The 27719-nt window shown below is 46.5% G+C and overlaps 1 protein-coding gene across 7 annotated transcripts in view; it reads right to left on the bottom strand.

Annotated features, from left to right (window-relative positions):
- Positions 1 to 27719, bottom strand: part of REEP1 (receptor accessory protein 1) — a 111156-nt gene that overhangs the window by 59448 nt on the left and 23989 nt on the right. The gene's annotated exons all lie outside the window — the stretch shown is intronic.

Below are 27719 nucleotides of genomic sequence, written 5' to 3'. Positions count from 1 at the left end.
AGGAAGCAAGAAATTTAAGAAAGAGGGGGATGGCCACAGCGCCAAAGATACAGGCAGCTTGGGGAAGCCCACTGGATTCCGTCACAAGCCAGCTCAGAGAGGGGGGTCTCCCCAACACCCCCGTGCTGTCCCGCCCCCTAAGCAGTATTCTCAGATACCAGGGAGAATCTTCCTTCCTCTGTGAGCCTTTCCTGACCTCAGCACCCCCTGAAGATTAGGTTCCTCTCCCGTTCGTTACTGCCACTCCCTAGATAGTCCCCTTTCTTAGCCCTTATCCACACCACGTGCAATGGTTTATTCAATGTCTGTCTCTCCCACAAGCCTTTTAAGTTCCACAAAGTCGAGGATGGGGTCTATCTCGCTCATGGAACCACACCCCCTGGGGCTGGTAAGTGCTCAGGAAATATACGTTCATTCTGGGAAGTTTCAGTGAGGGGTGAAGCAAAGGCCAGAGCCACCCAGGGGACACTCGTGACCTTGGGACTGAGGTCTCAGCAGCAAGGGGATGCCAGACAGCACCGGTCTGATTCAGTAAAGCCTCGGGCACAACACCACAGGCTCCAGAGAAATAAACACACCGTCCTTTGGCACAGATGCCCTGCTTATTAGCCACATCTGCCAGGGTGGTGTCCAGCCCCTGCCCTGAGGCAGCGTGTGAGCAGCAGAAGAGACAGGTGGAAAATGCATCTCCACCCAATGGCCCGCGGATCTGCTCCTCTGTGAACCCCGATGGCCAACACCACCTCCTGAGCGGTCACAGAGGTGGGAAGCACGGGCACCCAGACAAGGGAGGCCAGTACTCCGTGCGTCTGCTGGCCTCGCATGTGAAGTGGCTGCCAGCATCCCCCCCACCTGGGTCCCTCTGGACAGCACAGGGACAGCAAGACGAATTTGCTTTCCAGTCTCTAAAAGCTCTGAAACACTGACATGTAAGGGAGTGGACTCAGTATTTCACTGCCCAGGGGAGGGAGAATGGGATGAAAATGGCGAGTTCTTCTAAATCTATTTTGGAGAAAAGAAGTAACAAATGAAGCAGGCCCAAGCCAAAGGGGCTTGGGACTTATGTCCATTCAGACTGAGTCCCCCTGACAAGGCCCTTCTCCTTCCTGGCCTCCCAGACCCTCCTCCCTCAGCTCCGGACCCTAAGGCCAGCAGCTGTCCCCCAGTGAGCCGGGCTCGGAAGCTCACAATCTGTGACTTCCTGCCGTCTCCCTCTTCTGCCTGAATTTTAGTGCATGATCTTCCCACAACCCTTTTATTCCCCCTGATAAAGTCTCACTAATCCTTTAAGACCCATCTCAAAAGAGCCACTTCTGTGTGTCTTTGATCACTTGTCCCTCAGAATTTTCCTGACACTTGTTACGTCTATTACAGTCCTTATGTAGTAGCTGTAATTTAAAAAAAAAATTAAAAATAATGCTATTAATATCACTGAGTCCTCACTAATGCCAGGCACTGCTCTAGAGCCTGTATATTCTCTCAACACCCCTACGGGATAAGAATTCTTACTACTCCATTTTACAGACTAGGTACTAGGACACTGAGGTCCAAAGAGACGCAACAGCCAGGAGCCGAGCTGGGATGTGACCTGGGTAGCCTGACGACAGGCTTACTGTCTTCTCCCAGGGCTGCCTGGGCTGGTTGAGCCAGACCATCCAGGCCTGGGTGATCAGTGGGGTCCCTAGCACCTCACACAGCCCTTGCCCAAGTGGGTGCCGGACACGTGTCTGATGAGTGAATAAATGTCAAACGATTGCAGTCTCTCTCCAAGGAACCAGCCCACTTGAGAGATTCACATGACTCTCTCTACAAGCTCAAGAGGAAAGCTGGTAAAATTCTTAGAAAGAGCTAATGCTGCTTAAGAGCTCAAGGTCGGCTCAGGAGCGGGAAGGGAAGGCTTGAGTGCCATTCTCTAGAGGGGAGACGGGGCTCTGTGCTAACACACTCCTCCCAGCTTTCTGTGAACGGAGCCTTGCCTGGCGCCTCAGAGCCGCAGAGCTCTGCACCCACCCTCCCTCTGCCCACTGCCATTTACTGCTACCCAGAAGGTCCCTCCCCAACTTACTGCCTCCATCTATCTGCCTGCTGCATTCCTCCTATCCGTGCCCTAATTCCTCCTCCTGCTCCAAATTAGGGGCCTTCAGCCGGGTTGCCTCTCCCACCTCCTCCACAGCTGCAGTGGAGGGACCATGAGCCTCATGTGAATTCTACCCTCTAAGGCAGTGGTTCCCAACTGGGGGTGATTTAGCTGCCTGGGGGACATCTGGGCAATGTCTGGAAACTGGTTGTCACAGCTGAGAGAAAGCTATTGGTATCTACTGGGTGGAGGCCAGGGATGCTGCTACAACATACAGGACAGCCCCAGTAAAGCATGATTTAGTCCACAGCATCGGAAGTGCTGAGGCGGAGAAATCCTGGTCTAGTGTGATGTTTCCCGGTCCTTGGGTCCTGGACCCTTCACCCAACCATCACGGGCAACCTGCCCCAAGAGTTTTTTTTTTTTTTTTTTTTTTTTTTTTAATCTGGGGAATTTATTTTTTATACAATCAATTCCCTTTTAGTTTTTTTTTTTTTTTTTTTTTTTTTTTTTTTTTTTTTTTTTTTTTTTGCAGTACGCGGGCCTCTCACTGTTGTGGCCTCTCCCGTTGCAGAGCACAGGCTCGGGACGCGCAGGCTCAGCGGCCATGGCTCACGGGCCCAGCCGCTCCGCGGCATGTGGGATATTCCCGGACTGGGGCACGAACCCGTGTCCCCTGCATCAGCAGGCGGACTCTCAACCACTGCGCCACCAGGGAAGCCCAAACTACTTATCAACTTCTGACCAAGGAACAGAGGTACTGCTCACGGGAATTAACGGTTAACTGTGGCATCAGTTATAGTCACCGAGAAGGACTGCCCACCACTTCCCGGAGCCTGGAGTGACTGCAGGGGAGCAACTGTTGGCCTAGGGCTCGGCTACAAGCTGTGGCACCACCGTTACCAACTGGGGCCAAGGCTTTTGTAAACCATGAAACGACAGTATCTTCCACAGTCTTCTCAGGCATCTTAGTGTTGGGCCAACAATTCCCAATGCCAAGTTATCTTGAAAATTTAAAAAAATCAATACTAGCAATATTTTTTTTCTGAAATTAATTTTTAAATGAAAACAACAGGCCTATTTGTACAGTTGTTCATGTTATGATAAACCAAACTGAATTTAAGAAGTGGTACACCATAAGAGCAGAAAGTAAGATCTACCCCAGCTTGGAGAGGTCTCTGTGGTGTAGTGAATAGGGTATGGGGCTTCGAGGTTGTCTGACAGACTGAATTCAAATTACGGCTCATGCTATGGCAACATGGTGATTTGGCATAGGTTTTAAGCTCTCTCAGTCTCAATCTCAATTTCTTTATGTGTAAAAAGGGGAAAAACAATAACTATATCATGGTTTGCTGTATGGATTAAATGAGCCTGAAGAAGAAAAAAAAGAAATGGTACACCACACAGGGGCTTTCAGAATACTGAATTTCTTGACCTGGATGGTAGTTATGCAGAGTTTTGCTTTATAATCACAAATGTATATTAAACTGTACACAGGGCTTCCCTGGTGGCGCAGTGGTTGAGAGTCTGCCTGCCGATGCAGGGGACACGGGTTCGTGCCCCGGTCCGGGAAGATCCCACATGCTGCAGAGCGGCTGGGCCCGTGAGCCATGGCCGCTGAGCCTGCACGTCGGAGCCTGTGCTCCGCAACGGGAGAGGCCACAACAATGAGAGGCCCGCGTACTGCAAAACAAAACAAAACAAAACTGTACACATATGTTCTATGTGCTTTTCTGTATGTACATGTTATATATAATTTTTATTAAATAATGTGCCATATTAAAAAAAAGAATTTTCTAACAAATGCTGGAGAGGGTGTGGAGGAAAGGGAGCCCTCCTGCACTGTTGGTGGGAATGTGAATTGGTGCAGCCACTATGGAGAACAGTATAGAGGTTCCTCAAAAAACTAAAAATAGAGTTGCCATATGATCCAACAATCCCACTCCTATGCATATATCTGGACAAAACTATAATTCGAAAAGTTACACGCACGCCTATGTTCATAGCAGCACTATTTACAATAGCCAAGACATGGAAGCAACCTAAATGTCCATTGACAGATGAATGGATAAAGAAGATGTGGCATATATATGCAATGGAATACTACTCAGCCATAAAAAAGAATGAAATAATGCCATTTGCAACAGCATGGATGGACCTAAAGATTATCATACTAAGTGAAGTAAGTCCGAAAAAGAAAAACAAATACCGTATGATATCACTTGTATGTGGAATCTAAAATAAGACACAAATGAACTTATTTACAAAACAGAAATGACTCACAGTCATAGAGAACAGACTTGTGGTTGCCAAGGAGGAGAGGAGGTAGGGGAGGGATGGACTGGGAGCTTAGAATTAGTAGACGCAAACTATTATAATATATATAGAACGGATAAACAACAAGGTCCTACTGCATAGCACAGGGCACTACGTTCAATATCCTGGGATAAACCATAATGGAAAAGAATATGAAAAAGTATATATATATATATAATACACATATTATATATATATATATATATATGTATGTATCTGAGTCACTTTGCTGTTCACCAGAAACTAACACAACATTGTAAATCAACTATACTTCAATAAAAAATATTAAAAAAATGAATTTTCACAAAAGGTCTTCCAAGTCATGAAGGTACATTGTTTCCTCTGAACATTAAAAGGTATTAAAATTTACACTGATTACATTTTGTGCTTTTTGTTCTTAATAACATAAAAATATAGAATTTCTTTTTTTTTTTGAAGATGGTAAGGCAGACTTTATCATCGACGTAAGTATAGGGATCACTGTAAAGGGATTTTACAGGGGGGTGGGGAGAAAGACCAGGCTCAACTCCAAATACAGCATGGGCGAGTGGGAATTTATAGCCAAGGAGCACGGTGGGGGTCAGTGGATGGAAAATGATTAAGAGGAAACATCAGGGATGAGGGGTATTCTGGCTAAACCAATCTAACAGATTCTTGCTGAAGACAAGCCAGGGTGATCAGACATCACTGGGCGGGGAAGCAGGCTGGAGGATGAAGAACCTGACCAGACACCTTGGGTGATCAGATATGGGGGCAGGGGGGAGGTTCTTGCTAAAACCAGATTTTACAACAAACTACACGGATGGGCCTAGGAGACGGTTCAGGAACCTGACGGAAAGTTTGGTCAAGCAGAGAATTTTTGTCAGTCTCCCTTCTTGTTCAAGGAAAGAAAAGACGTTCTTCTTTCCTCTGAATAGTACAAGTCCATTTCCTCACTGAGTTGTCTTTTGTTCATTACAGACTGGCTGAATCCTCTACTTGGTAGTAGGGGATATTTGCTGGGTGGTGCTAGCAGTCAGGCACTTAATGAGGGGAGTTGTTATTCCTTTCCAAGTGAATAATATGGTCTTTTCTTTCAGCTCGAATGACATGATACCTGCTCTAAGTAGGGCCTAGGGGCTTCTCTTCCTTCTCTAGTTAATCTCCAAGGAATTACAATTTCATAAGAAGAGAGATGGGAGGTCTGTTGAAAGCCTGACCGAGCCCCACCTAGGGCTGGGCTCACCAAACCCAAGAACAGCAGCCACTGGAAGTGGAGGGTCCCAGAGCGTGAGCCCGCACCCGATTCCATCTCAGCCGAGTCTACAGGTTCCCCTTAACACTCGGTCGCCCCTGCCTCTGCCAGCTCCACCATTTCCCAGCCCTGCTGGGGCTCCAGGGCTGGCAGCGATGCACGCTCAGCATTGACGCAAAAAATGTACAATTTCTAATTACTGTCCTCTGTAGGTTTTTTCCACACAGTTTATGAATCAATTTTGATTTACTTCTCTGAGAATTAATTTCCAAGACCAGTTTTACTCTCTAACAGAAGGGTACTCCTTGGTCCTTGAGCTCCTTTTGGCATTCCAATAAATATGCTACAATTTTTAATATGGGAAAACTTAAAACGTGAGAGAGATATTTGAAGTCTCCCATATACTCTTTCCTCATACGTTTCTCTCTCTCCTTCCCCCAAATAAGCACCATCTTGAATTTGGTGCTTATCATTCTCACCATGTTTTTATCAACTACATAAGCCATGCCTAAAAACAAAAAAAGTATTTATACCTATTTAAACATATAAATGGAATCACACTATATGTATTCCACTGAAATTTTTTCACTCAAACTTGTTTTTGAAATTTTTAAAAGATACTTATTTTATTTATTTTTTTGGCTGTGTCAGGTCTTAGTTGCAGCACGCAGGATCTTTCATTGTGGCGTGCGGGCTTCTCTCTAGTTGTGGCGTACGGGTTTTCTCTCTGTAGTTGTGGTGTGTGGGTTCCTCTCTAGTGTGGCGTGCGGGTTTTTCTTTCTCTAGCTGTGGTGCGCAGGCTCCAGAGCATGTGAGTCCTGTAGTTTGCAGCACGCAGGCTCTCTTGTTGAGGCACGCAAGCTCAGAAGTTGTGGCGCACGAGCTCAGAAGTTGTGGCATGTGGGCTTAGCTGTCCCGTGGTACATGGGATCTTAGTTTCCCAACCAGGGATCGAACCCGTGTCCCCTGCATTGGCAGGCGGATTCTTAACCACTGCACCACCAGGGAACTCCAACAGTAATATTTTTAATACAGGATTGGAAACATTGTTACATTAAAAAAACCCACTTATCTGTGATGATAGGGTGATATACAATTTCTCCAATTATGAGAGAGAGGCATACTGTATGATAATGTAATTCTTTGAAAGCAAAGTTATAAAACAGTAAGAAAACTAACACATTATTAATTTATATTAAATATCATACCTTATTTGAGGATAGACTACTATCTACATATATTTTATGCGTTCATGACATACCTTTTTGTTAACTTTTTCAATATTTCTAGGCTACATGGTTTGTGAGTTTTTTCAAATTGTTGCAAATCCCCCCAAATTTTCCAATATATTTATTGAAAACAATTTGCATATAAGTGGACCTTTGCACTTCAAACCCATGTTGTTCAAGTGTCAACTGTAGTTCATATTTTTATATTAGAAGTGTGTATTAAATTTTTTTTTTTTTTACTGAAGGGGTGTGCTACAAAAAAAAAGTTTGGGGATAATAGTCACAGTTCATTGAACCAGCCTTTCATTAATAGATGTTTAAGTTTTTTTCCTGTAATGATTTTAAAATACGTATACAAATTCTTTTTTTTTTGACATTCGTTTCTTCGAAAGGTGAGGCTTAATTTAGGTCCCCTTGAATGTGGGCCAGACTTGGTGATTCACCTCCAAAGAACAGACTAAGGTGGAAATGGCAGTGTGTAACTTCTGAGACTATGTCATACAAGACACTGTGGCTTCACCCCTCTCAGATTACTTTCTGTGCAGGACGTCAGCTACCATGTTGCAAGGACACACAATCAGCCCTGGAGAGGAAGTGAATCTCTCATCAAAATCCAGCGCCAACACGCCTGTCAAGTGAGGGAGCCATCTGGGATGTGGATCCTTCAGCTCTAGCGAAGCCCTCAGATAACTGCAGACCCCATATAACTTAACCACAGCCTAATGAAAAAAGCTTGAGCTGAACCATCCTGTTCAAGTTTCCTCAAATTCCTGACCCACAGAAGCCATGTGAGATAATAAATGTTTACTGTAGGTTTAACCAGCTAACTTTTTAGGTATTTTGCTGTGTAGCAATAGATACCTAACATGCTTCTTAGTTTTTATTGTTATAAATACTGCTGTAAAGAAATCTGTGTGTGTGTTTGTGTGTATTTACACATTGGCACTCTCGTATGAATATATTTGTGGGATAAATTTCTGGATATAGAATTATTGAGTCAAGGGGTTTATATCCTAAACATTTTGATATACTTTGACACATTTTCTTCCCCAAAGTGAATAATTTATGCCTCCTTTTGCCAGTTTTTGAAATTTTGATCCAGGTTGAGACTTGTCTTTCTAGATCATTTTTAACCTCTGTATACTATTTCATTATATGAATATATTACGGTTTATTTATTCATTCTACTGATGCATATTTCCAAGTTGTCACTATTACAGACAGGGCTGGAACAAACATTCTTATTCATGTCTCCCTGGGCACATGTGAGACTTTCTCTAGGGTTTACACACAGTGTGGAACTGCTGGGTCACAGGGCATAGCATCTTCCTCCAGACAATGCAAAACCACTCCCCAGAGAGGTTGTACCAGTTTCTACTCTTTCCTGCAGTGTAAACGAGTTCTGATGCTCCCCATTCTTGCCAAATTAATATAGTCAGATTTAAAAATTTTTGCCAGTCTGATTGACGTGAAACAGTATATCACGTTTGTTTTAATTTGCATTTCCTCAATTACAAGTGAAGTTGAGCAACATTTTATGCCTTTTGGCCATTTGGCCCCCTTAACTGAATTATTTATATCCCTTCCGTCTCCCCCCCACCCCATTAGGTTATTCATCTTTTTCTTACTGATTTTTAGGACTACTTTGTGAATTCTGGGTATAAATTATGCCTTGGACATATGCAATGCAAACATCTTTTCCCAATAAAAAGCTCTTTTAACTTTGCTGTGGTGTCTTCTGTTGTACAGAAGTTTTAAATTTTATATGATAAATGCATCAATCTTTTCTTTTATAGCTTGTTTTTTTATATATTGTTGAGGAAATCTGGTCACATACATCTTCTCATAAAAGTGTTTAATGTTTGCTTTTTCACTATTAGGTTTTAATTCATCTGGAACTTATCTTTATGTATGTTATGAGTTAGGGATTCAACTTTATTCTTTTCTGTACAGATCCCAACTGTCCCAATAACATTTACTGAATTCTTTCCTACTGATTTTCAATTCTACCGTCACTTGTAACGTTTTCTAACATGTGTAGGTATTATTTCAGCTCTCCATTCTGTTACCCTGGTCTACCGACTAGCCGTGCACCTATACCACAGTGTATTAATTTCCATAGCTTTATAATAAATCACGATATTCTTAAAACTGTCTTGCCTATTCTTAGCCTTTGTTTTTCTATATGAATTTCATGACAGTTTGTCAAGTTCCATGAAAAACCTCATCTGCATTTTGATTGCGAATACAGTGAAGTGACAGATTTACTTGGGAAAAATCACCAACTTTATCAGGTTTCCTCTTTATGAACATGGTCTCTTCCACTGAGTCCTCTTTAATGTCTTTTCATGATATGCTATAAATTTCTCTATAAACATCTTGGGCATGTTTCACTTTCTTTACTCTTAAGTACCTCAGGGGGGTTTTGGTGGTATTGTGCATTTTTAAAATTAGATTTTCTTGGGACTTCCCTGGTGGTCCGGTGGTTAAGAATCCGCCTTCCAGTGCAGGGGATGTGGGTTTGATCCCTGGTCAGGTAACTAAGATCCCACATGCCGTGGGGCAACTAAGCCCGCACGCCGCAAGTACTGAGCCCGCGCGCCACAACGAAAGATCTCACATGCTGCAACTAAGACCTGACGCAGCCATAAATAAATAAATAAATATTTAAAAATAAATTAAAAAAATAAATTAGATTTTCTCTTGGTTATTAATGGTATACAGGAATGCTCTTGGTTTTCCACGTTGATCTCAGAACCACTCAACTTGCTGCAATCAAAAGCATCTGGAGTCCCAAATGCATTACACTCCATGAAAGAAGCCAAACCCCAAAGCCAACATGCTGTATGATTCCATTTATATGTTATCCTGAAAAAGGAAAGTTTACAGGGACTAAAAACAGATCAGCGGTTGCCAGGACTAGAGACGGTGGGAGGGCTAACTACAAAGGAGAGTGGAAGAATTTTGGAAAATTATGGAAGTTTCCTGCATCTTGATTATGGTGGCTACATAACTGTATGCATTTATCAAAACTCAGAATTCAAGCTCCCACTTAAAACACTCACACTGAAAAGGGTAAATTTTACTAATTACATCTCAATAAGCTTGACCTTAAAAAGAAAAAGCATTTGGAAGAATCCACACTCACAAGTATAAGCGTGTGTGTGTGTGTGTGTGTGTGTGTGTGTGTGTGTGTATAGTTGTCTCCAAAAATGCATAAAGCTGACCAGGCATTAGCCTCCAAGCTCCGAGACAACTTCCTGGTATCAGGGGTCCATGTGTGACAAAACAGGGATTCACAAAAAACATAATACACCTCCTGTTAATACTATAGCTCCGAAAGGACTGTCTTAGATGCACTATGGGCCTGGGTTCTAAAAGCCTGATCTTGACTGTGCTGCTGCAGGGAGCATCTTCACTCACAGTCGTTATTCAGAAACTTAAGCTGGGCAGCTTCTCAGGCTGGGTGCAAAGCTCAAGGTTCCCGTGGCACAGCAAGCCACCTAGGCTTTGGTTCCACGGGTCCCAACCCTTGGGCCTCTGCTTCTGCTTACCCACAGTGACCTTCTAAAAGGCTAGAGGGGGGAAAACAGCAAAACCGGCCCACTGTGCAGTTTGGCTCCATGGAGATTATATTACTATGATTTATAAGCTACTATTTATTTATTGAGTGTTCATTATGTACAACGAACTGTGCAAACTTCTTTATAAGCGTCGTCACTTTTCATCTTCATATGGCCCCATGAGACAGACATTGTTTTCCTTATAATATAGATGAGGAAACTGGAGTTTAGTTAAATCGAATAATTGAGTTTCACAACTGTGCGGGGGAGAGGGTCAGACTCAAACCCAGATCTATCTGACTCTACTGCCCATGACATACTGCCTTCTTCATTGACCTCAGTGCATGGCTCAGAGCCTGCAGTGGCCCCTGAATGAATGAATGAATGAGTGAGGACCAGGAGAGAGGGAGGAAGAATGTTGCCTGCTTCCTTGCCCAGGAGAATTCCACTCTGGCCCTGCATTATATATTTGCTGACACGAGGTGACAGTATAATTACAGGGTTCCAAGCACACAAACGAGCTTCTCTCTCCGTCCAAGCTGATCTCAGCAGAACAGAAACCAACCACGTCCTTCTTTCTCAGCCTGACACATGATTCTGCTGACCCCTGTCTGTAGACTCTTTCTTTTCAGTGTGTTTCAGGCCCTACTCCTCTCTGCAGACTTGGGACAACAATCACATACAAAACTCCTCCTGGGGGAACCGCCCTCACAAACATCTCATTCACTTATTTGCTCCTTTGATCCACACCACAACCCTCTGAGATAACTGGGGTTCTTTCCGCAGTTAATGAAAAACTGAGGCTCAGAGTGGTTCAGGGACCTGCCAAAGGCCCCTTCCCTATCCAACAAGACTCAAACCCAGGCCTCCTGCCCTCAAGTCCAGGACCATTCTACAGCCCACATCACCCTAGCACAGAGAGGGGTTTATTGCTTATGTAGGGCTGTGTGGACTGTGCGTGTGGCAAAAATCCGAATTCGGATTTACCCCTGAATCCAATTTAGAAAAGCACAAAACAGCACATGCTGCAAAATTTCAATTCGTGCTGTTAAGCGTTAAACTCTGCAATCCAACCCACTTATATCCTGCTCAAGTACCAGTTTGAATATCTTTTTTAAATCTAAATTGTAGAGATTTCTATTCTTAAGAAATCCAGAGGCTGAGCTTTGGCATTGGACCTGAGTCTGAATCCAGCTCCATCACTGACTAGCTATGGGACTGTGAGTGTTTATTAACTCCTCTGAGCCAGTTTCCTTGAGTATAAAAAAGAAAAACACGTACATTCAACAGCCACTGCACAGATTAAACAAGGAGACCATAGGTAAGGATTTAACATCCCAGACACACTGTAGAGGAATGACAAATCCTAGTTCCCTTTCCTTCTACAGAAATAGTCACTGCGAATGCCAATTCTTTTAGGCACAAAACAGTTTTCATCTAATCATTGAGTATTTGCTGAGCATCTACTATGTGCCCTGGGCCCTCTGGTAGGGAAGCAGCCAGCAAACAGATAATTATACAAACAATTGATTAATGACAACTAATGTGTTGAGTCTTGCTGAGTGTGTTTGGAAGGCAAGAACAGATTTGCTTTACAATGACTGTCCTGTGGCCACCCATCTGCCAGCCTGTGTTGCCTCCCAGGATCTCAGAACCAGACACCTGACCCTCAGCCAGAGGGTCCCCTGGTACAGGGTTATGGCTTTCTCCTCCTGGTGGACTTTCTCTAAAGCCCCCTGCAAGGAATATACTTGGTGAGAGGAAAGGACTGATGGGCCTTCCTGTGTGTACCATGAAAGGGGAGGTGGGGGAATAAGCCTGAGGGGTGCTTTGAGCTGGACTTGGGGTGGTAGCTGTGGAGTACCTGTGGGATTTTCTGGGGACTTGTCTGCTCAGCTCATGCCCCTCCTGGCTCCCACGTGGCAGAGGCTGGTGTTACCCTGCCCAGCTTGGAGGTCTACACAAGGTGCACGCGCCCATCCGAGGAGGGTGTCAAAGGGCTCCAGGGGAGGGAGGGGAACAGGACAAACCTTTACTGATGCCCACCAGGTGCTGCACCAGGCACTGACCCCCACAGCAGTCAAGTGACGTCGAGACTACTATACCCTTCTTCCACAGGCGGTACCTGGGACTTAAGAGGTTATATTCATTCATTCAACTGATATTCATTCAGTACACTCTCTGTGCCAAATTCTGAGTCTAACACAAGTCACACAGCTGCTAAGTGGGTGAGCTGGATTCAAAGAGTCTTCGTGGCTTCAAACCCCTTGCTCTTTCCAATCCAAGTGATACCTCAAGAAGGCAAGGGAGTTTATCCTCAGGGTGATCACAAAGTGGTTGGAGTGTCAGGTGTAGCAGAATAAGATAGTTAGCAGGACAAAGCTGTGTGTACTAAACATTGAAGGAAAAGCCAATGATGATGGGCCCAAGAGCCTCCTCCATTAGACTGTGAGCTCTCTGAGGGCGGGAACTGGGCCTTCCCCATCTCAGCATCTCCAGCGCTGGGCACAGAGTGGGTGAAACATGCAACAACATGGGTGAAATTCAAATGCATTATGCTAAGTGAAAGAAGCCAGACTCAAAAGGCTACCTGCTGCTTGTCTCCATTTATGTGACATTCTGAAAAAGACAAAACTATTAGAGATAGAAACAGATGCATTGCCAGAGGCTGGGGTTGGGGGGAGAAGTTGACTTCAAAGGGGCATGGGGAAATTTTTGGATGTGATGGAACTGTCCTATATTTATGCTGTGATAATGGTTACATAATTTCTTTTTTTCTTTTTAGTTGTAGCATGAGGACTCCTTAGCTGCGGCCTGCGGACTTTTAGTTGCGGCACGCATGAGGGATCCAGTTCCCCGACCAGGGATCGAACCTGGGCCCCCTGCATTGGGAGCGTGGAGTCTTACTCACTGGACCACCAGGGGAGTCCCATGGTTACATGAGTGTATGCATTTGTCAAAGCTCATAGAGCTACACGGTAAAAAGGGTAAATATCACTGTATACAAATTATACTCTTATTTTTTTTAATGGGGAAAAAAGAGAAAAAGAGAATGAACATAAAAAGCAGAAGTAGGTTTACAGTGAAGCTAATGAAGCTTAAGTTTCAAGACCCCTCAACTGCATGGGTCCTGGAAGGGGTCCTAGCAATGTGTTCATCAGATCTGTTATGACTCTTTCAGAGAAAGCGCCTTCCCTCCATTGTGAAAGCTTCAGGCTCCATGAAACCTAGATCCACCCCTGAATAAAACTACAAGAACAGATTAAAAAAGAGAAGACTGGTGGGCTCCCAGGAAGTTGGACTCAAGTGGGACCCTAGAGAAAGGCAAGACCTGGTTCCGGCAGAGAGAGAGGTAGGGAAGACATCCCGTGGAACAGAACCAGCATGGACACAAGTGCAGGGCTTTCCCAAGGTTCCCCATGACCACACGAGCACCAGGAACCTAGTGGTCCTACACTTGTGTTCACCACCCAAGTGCACGTGTCGTGGTATGATCTCCTCAGCCACGCCAAGCCATTCAAGGCAGGTAGACAGTTGTGACCTAACAGGATGTGAAAATTCTAGATGCCGGTGAGCTGGTGTAACAAGCTTTTATCATTCTTCTGGCTCCCCACACAGCCAGGACCCCCACCGCCTAGTGGAGGGAAGCTTTCACATTACATACCTGAAACTGGTGGATGTTCACTTTTTTTCTAGTCTCCCTTGCAGCAGGGATGTGGGCCTGTGGTAGACACACCTGCCTAGGTATGAATCCAGGTCCTTCCAACCCTCTCACTCAGCTAAACTGAGGCGGCACCCTTCATCCTGACGATCCTGTGATACTAAGTGAACAAATACAGCCAAATGAGGCTGGTCTTGTGGGTGGAGTTACTGATTTCTTTATGGTTAAAGTCAGCCAAGTTAACCGGATAGCATGAAGCTCAGGGGCTTCCCTGGTGGCGCAGTGGTTAAGAATCCGCCTGCCAATGCAGGGGTCACGGGTTCGAGCCCTGGTCCGGGAAGATCCCACATGCCGCAGAGCAGCTGAGTTCATGCGCCACAACTACTGAGCCTGCGTGCCTAGAGCTCGTGCTCCACAACAAGAGAAGCCACCGCAATGAGAAGCCCACACACCACAACGAAGAGTAGGCCCTGCTCTCCGCAACTAGAGAAAGCTCACAGGCAGCAACAAGGACCCAACGCAGCCAAAAATAAATAAATAGATAAATAAGTTAAAAAAAAAAAAAGAATGCAGCTCAGATTTTAAAATGGTTCTGTCTCTATGTATATGTATATATGTGTACATATGTGTATATGTATATATGTGTACATATGTATGTATGTATAGGTGTATATATATACTTTAAAATCTAATTATATATGTTAGATAGAAAAGTTCTGGAGATCGATTGCACAACAACATGAATATACTTAAGATTACTGAACTTAAAACAACTTAAAAATGGTTAAGATGGCAAATTTTGTTATGTGTTTTTTACCACAATTAAAATTAATAAATGTATGATGTTTATGAATCCCCCCCAAAAAATCTTTACACACTTGAAAATTTTATAAAAACAGAATATACTGAGTATAGGCCATTGGCTCATTCAATCCATAAATGGTTCATTCTAACAAATTTAGAAGAAAACAAAATTTATAATTTTTCAGGTTACATCCGTTCTGCTTCATGGTACAATGCCATTTATTTAATTTCCTGAAATTGTCAAACAAAATAAAATTTACCAATTTTAGAAGGCACTGTAAACCCGTCTCAATTCATTATAAAGGCTACAATGACATTTAAGATGAATGAAAATTAGGAAGCAAATCAAATATGCATTTTTGAAATGGTTCTGGTTGTAGAGGGGGGAAAAAAAGCCCGTATATTACATTCTAGCCAGAAGTTTCACTACTAAGTATGTTCCTGCTATTGATACCATATATATATATTTATACCTTGATTTGCTCCAGAAAAGATCTGAGGTGACTTGGTTATAAACTGTGTGGCTCATAAGAAGCTACCACGATTCCAGGCCACTGGGCTCGTCAGCAGGAAGGATCGAGCAGCTAACAAAATCACTGTTGTCATCTCACCCAAAGTGGGAGGAGCTACAGGAAGGCCAATCACATCCAGACCTGACTCACCTGCTCGTGGAAGAACAGAGATTGTCTGCAGCAGGGATGTTTGGCCGGTGCCCAGAATATCTCCCTAATGAGACCATGAAAGTCCAAGAAAAGAAAACAAAGTGGAAAACAGCCAGGTTTCCTCCAGTGAGTGAAATTTAAATTTTGAGAGGAGGCTCTCCAGCACACGTCTCAATGGTAAGGGAGTTATGTTAATTATGAGGGACGGTTAGGGCACAAAGGCCGCTGATGGCTGCTAAAGAATGGGTCTGGCTGGGCGCTCTGAACCCACGCCCGTCATCGGGAACACCTGTCCTACTGTCCTACAGCTGATGTAAGGAAGCCCACGGCTCCCCTGGGAGAAGGCCAGTGAGTGCCTTGCTGAGGGGCCGTGCCGGCTGCACGACTCCTGGGGACCCAGCCATCAGGCGCAAATGGGCCCTGAGAGAGGAAGGCGAAACCCTGGTGTGGGTAACAACATTTTAGTTTTGATGCTTGAAAAGGTAATGCTTGGTACTGCTCTAAAAGGTGTGGTGGAACACTGCTTAAGAGATAATAAGTTGAAATACACTAAATCGTTTGCTTTGTTTAGAAAAGAAAGCTAAGTCCTCTCAACTACACAGAATGAGAACTACTTCTGACATCTGTCCCATTTGCTTTTGCAGATCTGAAGAGAATGGATAAAACTAGGTCACTAAGGAGAGAAAAATTCCAACACAAAATACAGAAGAGCTGGTTTTGAGGATGGTGATATGAGAAATTCTGTTCGATTCAGAATGAAAATAATACACTTTCTTTCCATTTGTTGTGAGCCCCAAATGGCCATGATCACAGGGCAGGCATAAGGGAAAGTTCTGGTGAGGGATGGCCTGTCATCCAGGGAATCAACACCAAGAAGGACTGCTTCACATTTTGGAAAAAATTAACATCACATAATAAGCAGTGTCAATTACTGAGCATGGCTCTAAGGAAGTAGGCATGATTCTAATCTCCATTTCTCACACTGACTATGAGGATCAGAGAATTTAAGTAATCAGGCTAAGGTCACACAGCGAGTCCATGTCAGGGTTGAAACTAGAACATGAGATTACAAAGCCTCGGTGCTAAACTGATATCCTGACATTTTGACGGCACAAAATCAGTAAAATATTTTGATCACATATTATCTGTATGATGATGAAATCTCAGGCTTTGCTGAGGAAATCTTTTTAAGTCATCATGAGGGCTGGTTTATCTAGAATGAGAATATCTAATACATAAGCCCACTTCCCAAGGCTCTTGCAAACGGTAATACGACTTGGGTTCTGCTGAAAGCAAAGGAAAGCGTGAGGGACCGTGTGGGTCCCACCACATTGTGAGTCTACTCCTCCTCCTCAGGACCCCCACCCCCTATCCCGGGGAGTGTGTGCCACACGCGCTTCTGACACGCAGACCCAGTGCCTGCTCCGTGCCCAGCACTGCGCTGCAAACCACCCACCGGATCTCCTCCCATGCTCATGACATCTGGAGGATTTCCCTGTCCACGGAGCTGGTCAGCGCCTATGAACGGGGGATGTGGCCTGGCTGTAAAGTTGCTTGAACCCTTATCTGCCCATGGAAGGAGTGACAACCTTGGAGGCTTTGGGGCTCAGGGACCTCAGTGCTGGTCTGTGCTGCACCACGCACCAGACGACGGTCCTTGGACAAGCACCCAGGAGACTCACTGGTTTTATCTCCTCTGCACAACAGGGTGTCCCCACAGGGGCTGGTAGTTCAGTCAAATGGTATGATACACAAGAAAATACTTTGAAAAGAAACGCTGCACAGATCTGTGAAAGGGAGCTCTGTGCAGAGGACCGTGGTGTCCCACTACCAAGAGGGATAAAGCAAAAGCCACCGTGGGAGTTATCCAGCCAGTCCTGGGTGAGGCTGGGTCAAGCCCTTGTGCCTGTAAGACCCAGGAATGCCCCACTGCTGGGAGACCAAGGACAGCACTGCCTGCAAGCCCCTCCCTGGGGCCTGGGTGGGGAAGTGGCCACTAACCTTTCCGACACGTATTTTTTTGGGAGGCGTGGGCAGAAAAGCCCCCTACCCTGACTTGTTGCTTCGTTCTGGCTGTGTGACACCAGGGAAATGCCTCTTCCCAGAAGGTTCTGGGGGTCTCAGAGGACACCTGAGGTCCAGCCTGCGCCCCTCCCAAAATAGAGAGGGAAAACGATGGACTACTTCACACCACTCCCTCTCCCTATGTGCATTTGACCAAGAAGGCTTCACTATAAACGGTACAGGTTGGCCCAAACTTCAGCACCAGTAGGATCTTACCTCTCACCCCTGCCCTGACTGGTCTGTGGAGACATATGCCTGGACTGAGGCGTCCCTGGAGGTATCCCTGGGGGACAGTCTATCCTGGGAGGTATAACTAAAGGAACCGGAAGCCTCTGATGTAGTGTGGGGTAGTTCTACAGCTCTTTTGCCATGGCAGCAGGTAGAGCAGGCAAGTTGCTTTTGAGGGTAGGATGGTTGGTTGGTTGGTTGGTTACTTGGTTGGTTGGTTGGTTACTTGGTTGGTTGGTTGGCTGTTTACTTGGTTGGTTACTTGGTTGGTTGGTTGGTTACTTGGTTGGTTGGTTGGTTGGTTTGGGGAGCAGTGGAATCCTAGCAACAGGAGGGGTTCGCAGCACACAGTGCCGGGTAGAGATGGCTGGTCTGGGGGAAGATCCGTAACAGCCAGCGCCCAGGACGACATCTCTGGGTGCCTGTGAGCTGAAGCGGGGTGCAGCACAGGGGGAGGGCTCCCAGCTGGGCTTCAGGAACCACGGCTCTAGGCTCGGCTCTGATCCCAACCAGAGGGGTGATCTTGGGCCATCACACCGTCTCTCCCCGGACCTCGGTCTCCTCATTCGTCCATTCAGAAGTCACTGACCTACTGACCTGGTACCTATTGCATGACCTGGTACAGCAGGTGTCCAGCACCACTCTGCTGCTGACGAGCCAGCAGTGAACAGATGGGGAGAGCACCCTGTCGAGCTCTGGGGCAGCCCCCTCCCCCAGCTCAGGCATTCTTTTATCCCATGACTGCAGGCTGACCCAGCTCCAGCCCCGGCCTCTGCTCGGCCGCTTGCATCTTGGGGACACCGCTGAGCATGAATTGTCCCCTTGTCACCACCCCCCGCTCCACTCTGCATCCCGAGATAGAGTGAGGATGTCAGCAAACCCCCAAACAGCGGTGGGTGATAAGCAAACGAGCAAAGCTGCTACAAGGCCGTCAGGACAGAGGTGGACAGTCACCCCTCGCCGTGGTAGATTCCTGGAAATTGCCGCGGGAAGTGAAGCGGTCAAAAGGGGATCGTGTTTTTTGCTGTATCCCTTTGTCACCAGCAGATGGGAATCATGGGCCAGCAAGGCAGAGTGCTGATACAGCTTTCCTTCGGATGCGTGGAAAACAAAGAATGGACGGACTGGGGTGGAAAACAGGAAAACACAGGTGCGTTTTAGTCTGTGGATGTGCAGGTGAGCAAATGATGAGGCAAAGCTGGGCTGATGAGAAATGACACCTTTCTTGATGGGGCGATTCCACTGCTCCAAAAACTGCCGTGGCTCCCTACTGCCCACGGAAAACTGCTTGCCTTGGCCTTGAGGGCCTCTACCATCCAGCCAGGCCCACCCCACCAGGCTCATGCGCCTCTGCTAACTCCTGTGCACACATCATGTGTTTCTGCCACCGTGCTCTGCCATCATTCTCTTTGCCTAGAAGGTTCTTCCCCATCTCTGTCTGCCAGAATCCTTTGCATTGCATTAGACACCTTGGCACTATTGACATTTAGAGCCAGGTAATTCTTTGTTCGGGGCGGGGGGCTGTCCTGGGCATTGGAGGATGTTTAGCAGTATCCCTGGGCTCTACCCACTAGATGCCAGTAGCATTCCCTCCATCCCGGGTGTGACGATCAAAAACATCTCTAGATACTGCCAAAGGTCCCTTGGGGGCAAAAGAGCCCCTGGTTGAGAACCACCATTTTACACCCAGATCCTGTGTTACTCTTTTCATGAAACCCTTCACTGAGCTTCTTAGAAGGAGGGTTATCTCATATGTGTGCCTTCCACACCCTTTGTAATATTCTATTAGCATTTAACATAGCCTCCTTTTAGCTTGATTTACGTGTGCTTATATCACCCCTCCTTATTAGGCCATAAGTTCCCTGAGGGCAAAGACCACCTTTTGTTCATCTTCTACAAGCCATTCCATACCTATTGGCCTAGTGAAACTCAACCACTGGGTTTAACTTGCTTACTGTTAACACAAACATAACTTGTTTACGTTACTTGTTTACGTTTGTTGTAGAAAAAAGAATTAAGACAGAAAAGAATAAAACAGGGACTTTCCCGGCAGCCCAGTGGTTAAGACTCTGAGCTTCCACCGCAGAGGGCACAGGTTCGATCCCTGGTCAGGGAACTAAGATCCCGCAAAAAAAAAAAAAAAATCAAAATCACCCAGAATCCCACCATCCAGCAATAACGGTAGTTAAAAAACTGCTATACTGAATATGTCCCTCCATTACTAGTATACCAATAAAATACTGGTACCTGTCCCTCCAATCTTTTCTATGCAAGAAGAGTCCAGGGGAAGTATCTGCAAGCAGAGGCAGCATTTCACAGCCAGACTGTCATGGCCACAAGGGGCCCTTAAGGTCACATGGTCCACCCCCAGCAGACACCTGGATCTCCTAGGATGCTACTCCTGACTCTGTTTGAACCCCTGTATGTGTGGGAACTTGCAATCACCCAAAGCAGTCTGGTCTACCTTGGACCCCTCTAAGGAGCTCTTTCTTCTGCTGACCTGAAACCTGTTACCTGGGAGCTTCTGTTCCTCGGTCCAGTCCAAATTCTACCTCTTTAGCCCAACTGATCTACTCACTCAGTTTTCCACTGACAGGGTATCGATCCAGCCCTCCTTCCTCCCCTCTGAGAATATCCCCTCTCAAACACTGGGGTGGGCCCCAGCGGCCAGGTTCATACTACACGACCTCCCTCTGACCCTGAACAGGCAGGGTCTAGCTCCCAGGGTTTGGCACCGGGACTGAGAAACGTGAGTTAGCAGTTTCTGCTGGAAACTTAGACTCAAGAGATACAAACTCAGGAGTGGGGACTGTCATTGTAGGTGCCCATGTTTGGCTCTCTATGGACGAAAAGTAGAAACCTGGAGAGAGAGACAGAGTCAGAAAGAGAGCAGCACAGATGTACACACAGACACAGACACACGCAGAGAAAATGAAGCAGATGTGGCCAGAGAAGCAGAGATGTGAGACCAGGGTCTGGGGGAGGGGGAGGAAGTGAGAACAGCAGGCTTCCCAAGAGCATCCAGCCCAGGTGCTTGGACCCTATAGAGTCCAGCTGCAACTCCCTGCCTCTTTACAATGAATTCCCCTTTTTGGATCATGCTAAGTCCGGTTGGTTTTCATTATTTATTTATTTTTTAAAACATTATTTATTTATTTATATTTTGTGGCTGCGGTGGGTCTTAGTTGCGGCATGTGGGATCTTTTGTTGCAGTGTGTGGGCTTCCCTCTAGCTGTGGCAGGGGCTCAGTAGTTGTGGTGCGAGGGCTTAGTTGTCCCGCAGCATGTGGGATCTTAGTTCCCCGACCAGGGATCGATCCCGCATCTCCTGCGTTGGAAGGCAGAGTCTTAACCACTGGACCACCAGGGAAGTCCCCCAGTTGGTTTTTATCTATCCTGGTTCATGCAAAAACAAAAACAAAAAAACAGAAAGGGAAAGCAGCCTTGACTAAGACACAGCCTCTGACAACGGATGCCTGAAAGCTCAGGTCCCCTTAACCTTCTTCTCTCCAACATGAACTCACGTCCACTGGGGCTGACGGAGGCTTCTCTGGTGGGCTTTATGCGTCCATGCGCACAGAGCCCTTCACGCCTCAGTACCACCAACAAACCCAATTATGATGATACCAAAAGGTGAGGCTTTAGTTCCTGAGCTGAGAGAGCCAGAAATCCAGTCGAGCAGTACCTACCCAAAGTGTATGTTTGTGTAAGAATTCACATCCAACTAACCCACAGTGAGGGTCTAAGGCCGGAGAAGCTGGGAGCTGTCCAACTTCTCCCTCTGGTTCCCTTTGAAGCCGCTTCTAAGCACCTCTCAGAGCAGACCTCAGCCCTAGCAGAAAGTACAACAGACTTTCCTAGCAGCGCATAGCCCTGTCCTCCCCAGGAGCAGATAATGGCAGCTGGATTACAGCGCCCTTTCTTCCAGCCCTTGCCAGAGCCAGGAGAAAAGCCACCCCCGAATACTGAGAAGGGCAGGGGCTCTGGATCAGACAGACAGATTCTCCTCTCATCTCTACCCCTTACTGGCTTAATGACTCTGATTAAGCTGTTTAACTTCTCTAAGTTTCAGTTCCCTCATCTACAAAAATAAGAAATAACAACAGCTCCCATTGCAAGGATTAAACGAAACGAGAATTTTAAAGGGACCAGAGTATTAAAACAAGAGGGTTTTAATACTCACCAGGTGTTAGCTTCCCATCTCCCTTCTTGTTCATATTCAACGGTTTAATTAATTTTTTCAGTTTACTAAGTGACAATATAATGTCAGTTTAAAAACATAATCTATGAGAGATCATCCTCAGCTGGAAAATAAAAACGTGATTAGGACTCATTTTATTTTATTTTATTTTATTTTTTAATTAATTAATTAATTTATTTTTTGCGGTACACGGGCCTCTCACTGTTGTGGCCTCTCCCGTCGCGGAGCACAGGCTCCAGACGCGCAGGCTCAGTAGTTGTGGCTCACGGGCGCAGCCGCTCCGCGGCATGTGGGATCTTCCCGGACCGGGGCACGAACCCGTGTCCTCTGCATCGGCAGGCGGATTCTCAACCACTGCGCCACCAGGGAAGCCCTGGGACTCATTTTATTTTTTAAGTGTCTTCGAAATGGCACCAATTCCAAAAGTACGTCAGCAAAAATAAGCAATACCAGGGCTTCCCTGGTGGCCCAGTGGTTGAGAATCTGCCTGCTAATGCAGGGGACACGGGTTCGAGCCCTGGTCCAGGAAGATCCCACATGCCGCGGAGCAACTGGGCCCGTGAGCCACAACTACTGAGCCTGCGCGTCTGGAGCCTGTGCTCCGCAACAAGAGAGGCCGCGATAGTGAGAGGCCCGCGCACCGCGATGAAGAGTGGCCCCCGCTTGCCGCAACTAGAGAAAGCCCTCGCACAGAAACGAAGACCAAAGACAGCCAAAAAAATAAATAAATAAACAAATGTGGGGTTTAAAAGAAAAAAAGAATTTAAGAAAAGGAAAAAACTGAAATTATATAAAAAAAGAAATAGGCAATACCAGCAGAGTATACTTAATACTTCAACAGATGTACACGTGCAAGAGGCTGCAAGTTCAGTTTCCAGGCGGGTCCGATTTCCTATCAGGCCAACGAATGACTTCTTGGAACCCACCTTTGCTCCTGGGCTTAACTGGCCAGGAGGCCCCATGCGGATGAATGCATAGTAGTAGAGACCTCCCCACACCGTGATGGCAACAAATGCTTCATCCTCACTCCATTTTCCTTTAATGTCCAGTAGGCTTTATAAAGCCGACAGGCTTCCTGAAGCTTGAGCTCCTCACTAATGGATGTGCGGCCAATGCACTGCTGCCTGGAGCTCCCTAACCACGCGTCAGCAAGCAGCTTCTTTCCCTGCTTCGGAAAGCTGTGCAGGAGGCTCTGGAGTCTTGGAAAGGGCAGCTGTGCTGATAGCGCAGGCCCTTGTCACTGAGGACCAAAGTCCAGGCCGCGGGCTACGGAGCAACAGGCTTTTCTCCACGCGGGATCTCCTAACACAGGAAAAGTTGCCACTCCCTCCAGATGGAAGGCATAGCCAATTAAGAGCTATCAGTGCTTCATTTTTTTGCCTCCATCTTCTTTAAGAATTTACAAACCCAATCATCAAAAACCGCAGATGGGAGTAGAGATTGGGACAATCTTTCTGGGAGGCAAGTTGCCCTTATCTCTCAAATCTTTACAGCTTTACTACCCTCTGACCTAGTAATTGTACTCCTGGGAATCCATCCAAAAGAAATCATCAGAGGCAAACAAAGATTAAGGCACAACTACATTCCGTGGCTTTTGTTTATATAAGAAATTGAAAATAATATAGATGTCCAACAATTTAAAAAAAGGAATTAACTGTACAATTTTAAAAGGTCACCAAAATCCTGTTTAGAAATCTTTTGGACACAAGGATATATTAATATATTAATGTTAATGGGAAAGGAAGATACACAGTATAACTTCAACCACACAAAATTTTTGTATTCAAAAAGTCTTAAGGACTCCTCCAGATGCATCTCTGTAACGGAATTATGAGTGGTTTGTTTTTTTTTTTTTTTTGTGGTACGTGGGCCCCCCTGTTGTGGCCTCTCCTGTTGCGGAGCATAGGCTCCGGACGCGCAGGCTCAGCAGCCATGGCTCACGGGCCCAGCCGTTCCGCGGCATGTGGGATCTTCCCGGACCAGGGCACGAACCTGCGTCCCCTGCATCGGCAGGCGGACTCTCAACCACTGCGCCACCAGGGAAGCCCCTATGAGTGGTTTTAAACTGTCTTCTTTATCCTTTCCTTTTCTCCCTCATCCTATTGCCCAGAGTAGCATCTGATCCTTTATCCATCACTGTCATGATGTAAAGATGAGTGGGACAGTCCCAGACATCACCAAGTTCAAGTCTAGCTGGATGACACTCAAGTCAGATCATCACACCCACAACTGCGCTCTGTGATCCGAGGCTGGGCTACTACATCAGCAGAAGATGCTCCAGGAGATGTTAAAAGATGAGTAGGGGGTTGGTAAATTGGAGAGGAAGGAGGGGACATTCCAGGAGGGGAGAGAACATGAGCAAACCCCAGAAACAGGAGTGAACATCGTGGGTTTGGGGCTACAAGGTGCTCAGTGCAGCTGGGACCAGGCTAGCTGGGCATAGGCTGGGAGGGAGCTGTCACTCCTCAGAGCACCTTCTGCCAGGGTCACTCCAAAGGCTGAGGGGAGGAGGGAAAACGAAAGAGGAAAGTGGCAAGGCGCGTGATTGAAAATACGAAGTAGGATGAACTCTATCTCCTAACACAGTGCTTGGCTCCCAGAAGGTATGAATAATTGAGTGAATGAATGAATAAATGAGTGAATGAATGAATGAATGAATGGCTCAGGGGCAGAGGGGAGGTTAAAGAAGGAATTTACAACCAAGACTGCTAGGAAACCAGTGAGTCGGCGTTCCCCCTCTTTGGAAGGTGGGTAACAGATCCATTCAGACATATGCCCTGTGGTCTCCCAGGACTCAAATAAATATTCCAGTAGAACGAAGGAACAATTCCTGTAAAACCATTAGAAACCAAGCCTTAGATTTCACGGGAAAGAAAGATGCATGTACCCAAATTCACCACAGCACCAACCAGATGAAGATGAATCTACTCCGGCCGAGAGGAAGAAACACAGAAGCCACTGCAATGCCCTTCTCTCCCCTCTGAGCCCAGAACCCATCCTTCAGGCTTGGAAGCCCAAACTCTGTTGCTTCATGTGTAATCACAGACTCTCAAGGGGAGCGGCTTTCAAGGCTACTGCCCCACCCCCAAAAGGAAAAAACGCACCGTGTCAATCCCTCTGCACCAACAAGCTCCTCCCCTCCCCCTGCCTCGGCCAACAAGGGTTCCTAATAATTAGCGCGCGCAAACCCTCAACGGGGCCCTGCAACGTTGCGGGACTGCTCCGTTAAGTTCATTATGAAAGAAAACAAAAGCCATTTTTCCCCCACGGATCCCACCAGTAACGATGAAAACAGTGCACTCTGGAACAGACACTGGCACAGCAGCGCCGTGCGTTTGCCTCTCTCATAAGGACCACCCACCCTCACGGTACGTACCAAGGACCCTGCCTCCAGCCAGAACTGATTCAACCAGCGCTGGCTCCCAGCTGGGCCTCTCAGATTTCCTCCCCAGGAATTTAGAATCAGAGCTGAGAGGTCTGCGGGTTTCTGAACATGAGCACTGTAAACTAGCAGCTCTGGGGTGGCCACGTCTGGCTAGATGCTCACCAGAGCAGAAATGGATGTCTGCAGAGACAAAAAGAAGGATGGAACACAGAGAAGCAGAGACAATATTTCATGCTAAGAGAGACAGACTTGCTGTATAAGGGCAGAGCTGAGTCTCTTTTTTTAGCTCATCATTGTTACCTAAAACAGGCACAGAGTAAGGAGGTGGATAGATGCTGGTTCAGTGAATTGAGAGAGAGGCAGAGACAGAGGGAGCAGCTCTCGGGGTCCTCTCCATGCTCAGCTCCTGGTCTGGACTCTCGCACCTCATACTCCAGGAGCTGTCCCAGCATCCTTCCCATAAATGTCCTCTCTTGCTTAAGCAGATCTAAAGCAGATTTCTGTTACTTGCAACCAAAGAGTCTCACTGAGACACCCCAAGACTGCCTGGGAGCCCTGCCCCCTTCGTCCCGCAGTGCAGCCCTTACACTCCTGTGTGCACAGATCCGGCAAGCCCAGTGTCCACACCAGCCCCGCCACTCCCCTCCCCAGCCTCCTCCCCCTCCCCCAATCTCCAACAGCCTGTCAGCATTTCCTCCTGGATCAGATGCCCCCACTCAAACCCAATTTCCCTATGTCAGTGGCTCTTAAACGTGAGGGTGCATCAGAATTCCTCAGTGGGCTTGTTAAAGCACACATTGCTGGGCCACCCCCAGAGCGTCTTGAGTCTGTAGGTCTGAGGTAGGGCCCAAGTCTGCCTTTCTAGCAAGTTCCCAGGTAGTGTTGCTGCTGGCCCGGGGAACACGCTGTGAAGACCACTGCCCTATTTCCATCTGAGATACCACCACCTGCCCTGTTCAGATAACCTCCTTCTCTCCCTTGGAACCCACATCTCAGGACTTTTCCTCTGTAGTGACTCTTCTACTCAGCCCTTTCTTTTTTATTTATTTATTTTTTTTAATTTTAATTTTAATTTTTTGTGGTACGCGGGACTCTCACGGCTGTGGCCTCTCCCGTTGCGGAGCACAGGCTCCGGACGCGCAGGCTCAGCGGCCATGGCTCACGGGCCCAGCCGCTCCGCGGCACGTGGAATCTTCCCGGACCAGGGCACGAACCCGCGTCCCCTGCATCGGCAGGCGGACTCTCAACCACTGCGCCACCAGGGAAGCCCCTCAGCCCTTTCTTATTCATCTCATGACACTGGCCCTTCTCATTTCACTCCTGGAGGGCCGTGAGAACCTTCTGACCTGCTTCCCTTCGCTTTGCCCTGACCCAAAATGGTCCACCTTGCACATCATGGCCAGGTTCATCCTCAGGACACTCTCCTGCCATAACCTCTGGCTATTATGAATAAAGCTGCTATGAACATCTGAGTACAGCCTTTGTGTGGACATATGTTTTCCTATCTCCTGGGTAAATACTTAGGAGTGAAATGGCTGTGATAGATGATAAGTATGTTTAACTTAATAAGAAACTGACAAACTTTTCTGAAGTGTCCGAACCACTTTGCATCCCCTCCCTGCTCGGAGCCTCTCAATGACTCCATACAGAGTAGTAACCTTTTTCCAAAATCCTGGGCTCAGCTTCCCAGGATCCTACAATCTGGCCCAACTTGCCGATCCAGCCACACCCAGCACCCCACATGCGTTCTCCCGTGGTCCTCATCGTGTTCACCCTGAGTCCCGTTTCCTCGAAATCAAGTCCCACCTCTTCTGTGAGACTTTTCCCACCCACCCTCATCTGAAAAGCACAGAGGCCTCTCTTCCTGAAACACAGAATATACAGAAACAGTCAAGCAAAGACAATCTACTTCCTCATCTTCCCACCTTTGCTTGAAAAAGTGTGATCATAAGAAAATGTTCCCAGTTGGTCTGCACTGTTACCTAGTCTTTATCCAGTCATCAAAAAAAACAGGACTGATGGATTTTTATGTAAAACAATCTACAGTTTCAATTCTAAAAAAAAAAAAGAAAGAGACCTACAGTACCACACTGGCCACAGTTTTCCATACACTAGAGACAAACAGTTACTATAACTTTCTCAAATGAAGGGACAAAATGCATGTCCCTCCCTCTTGCTAAGGGTCATGCGATCTTCCACAGACCGGTGGCTGGGGGTTCTCCTAACAGACCTCAAAGAACACTAATAGAAACAGCTATTTGTTCTTACTTGCGTTACTTATGCAGAGCCTAGGGCC

This window comes from Pseudorca crassidens, chromosome 14 (assembly GCF_039906515.1).
Source record: "Pseudorca crassidens isolate mPseCra1 chromosome 14, mPseCra1.hap1, whole genome shotgun sequence".
NCBI classification, from domain to species: Eukaryota; Metazoa; Chordata; class Mammalia; order Artiodactyla; family Delphinidae; genus Pseudorca; species Pseudorca crassidens.
This window is presented reverse-complemented; position numbering and strand designations above follow the sequence as displayed.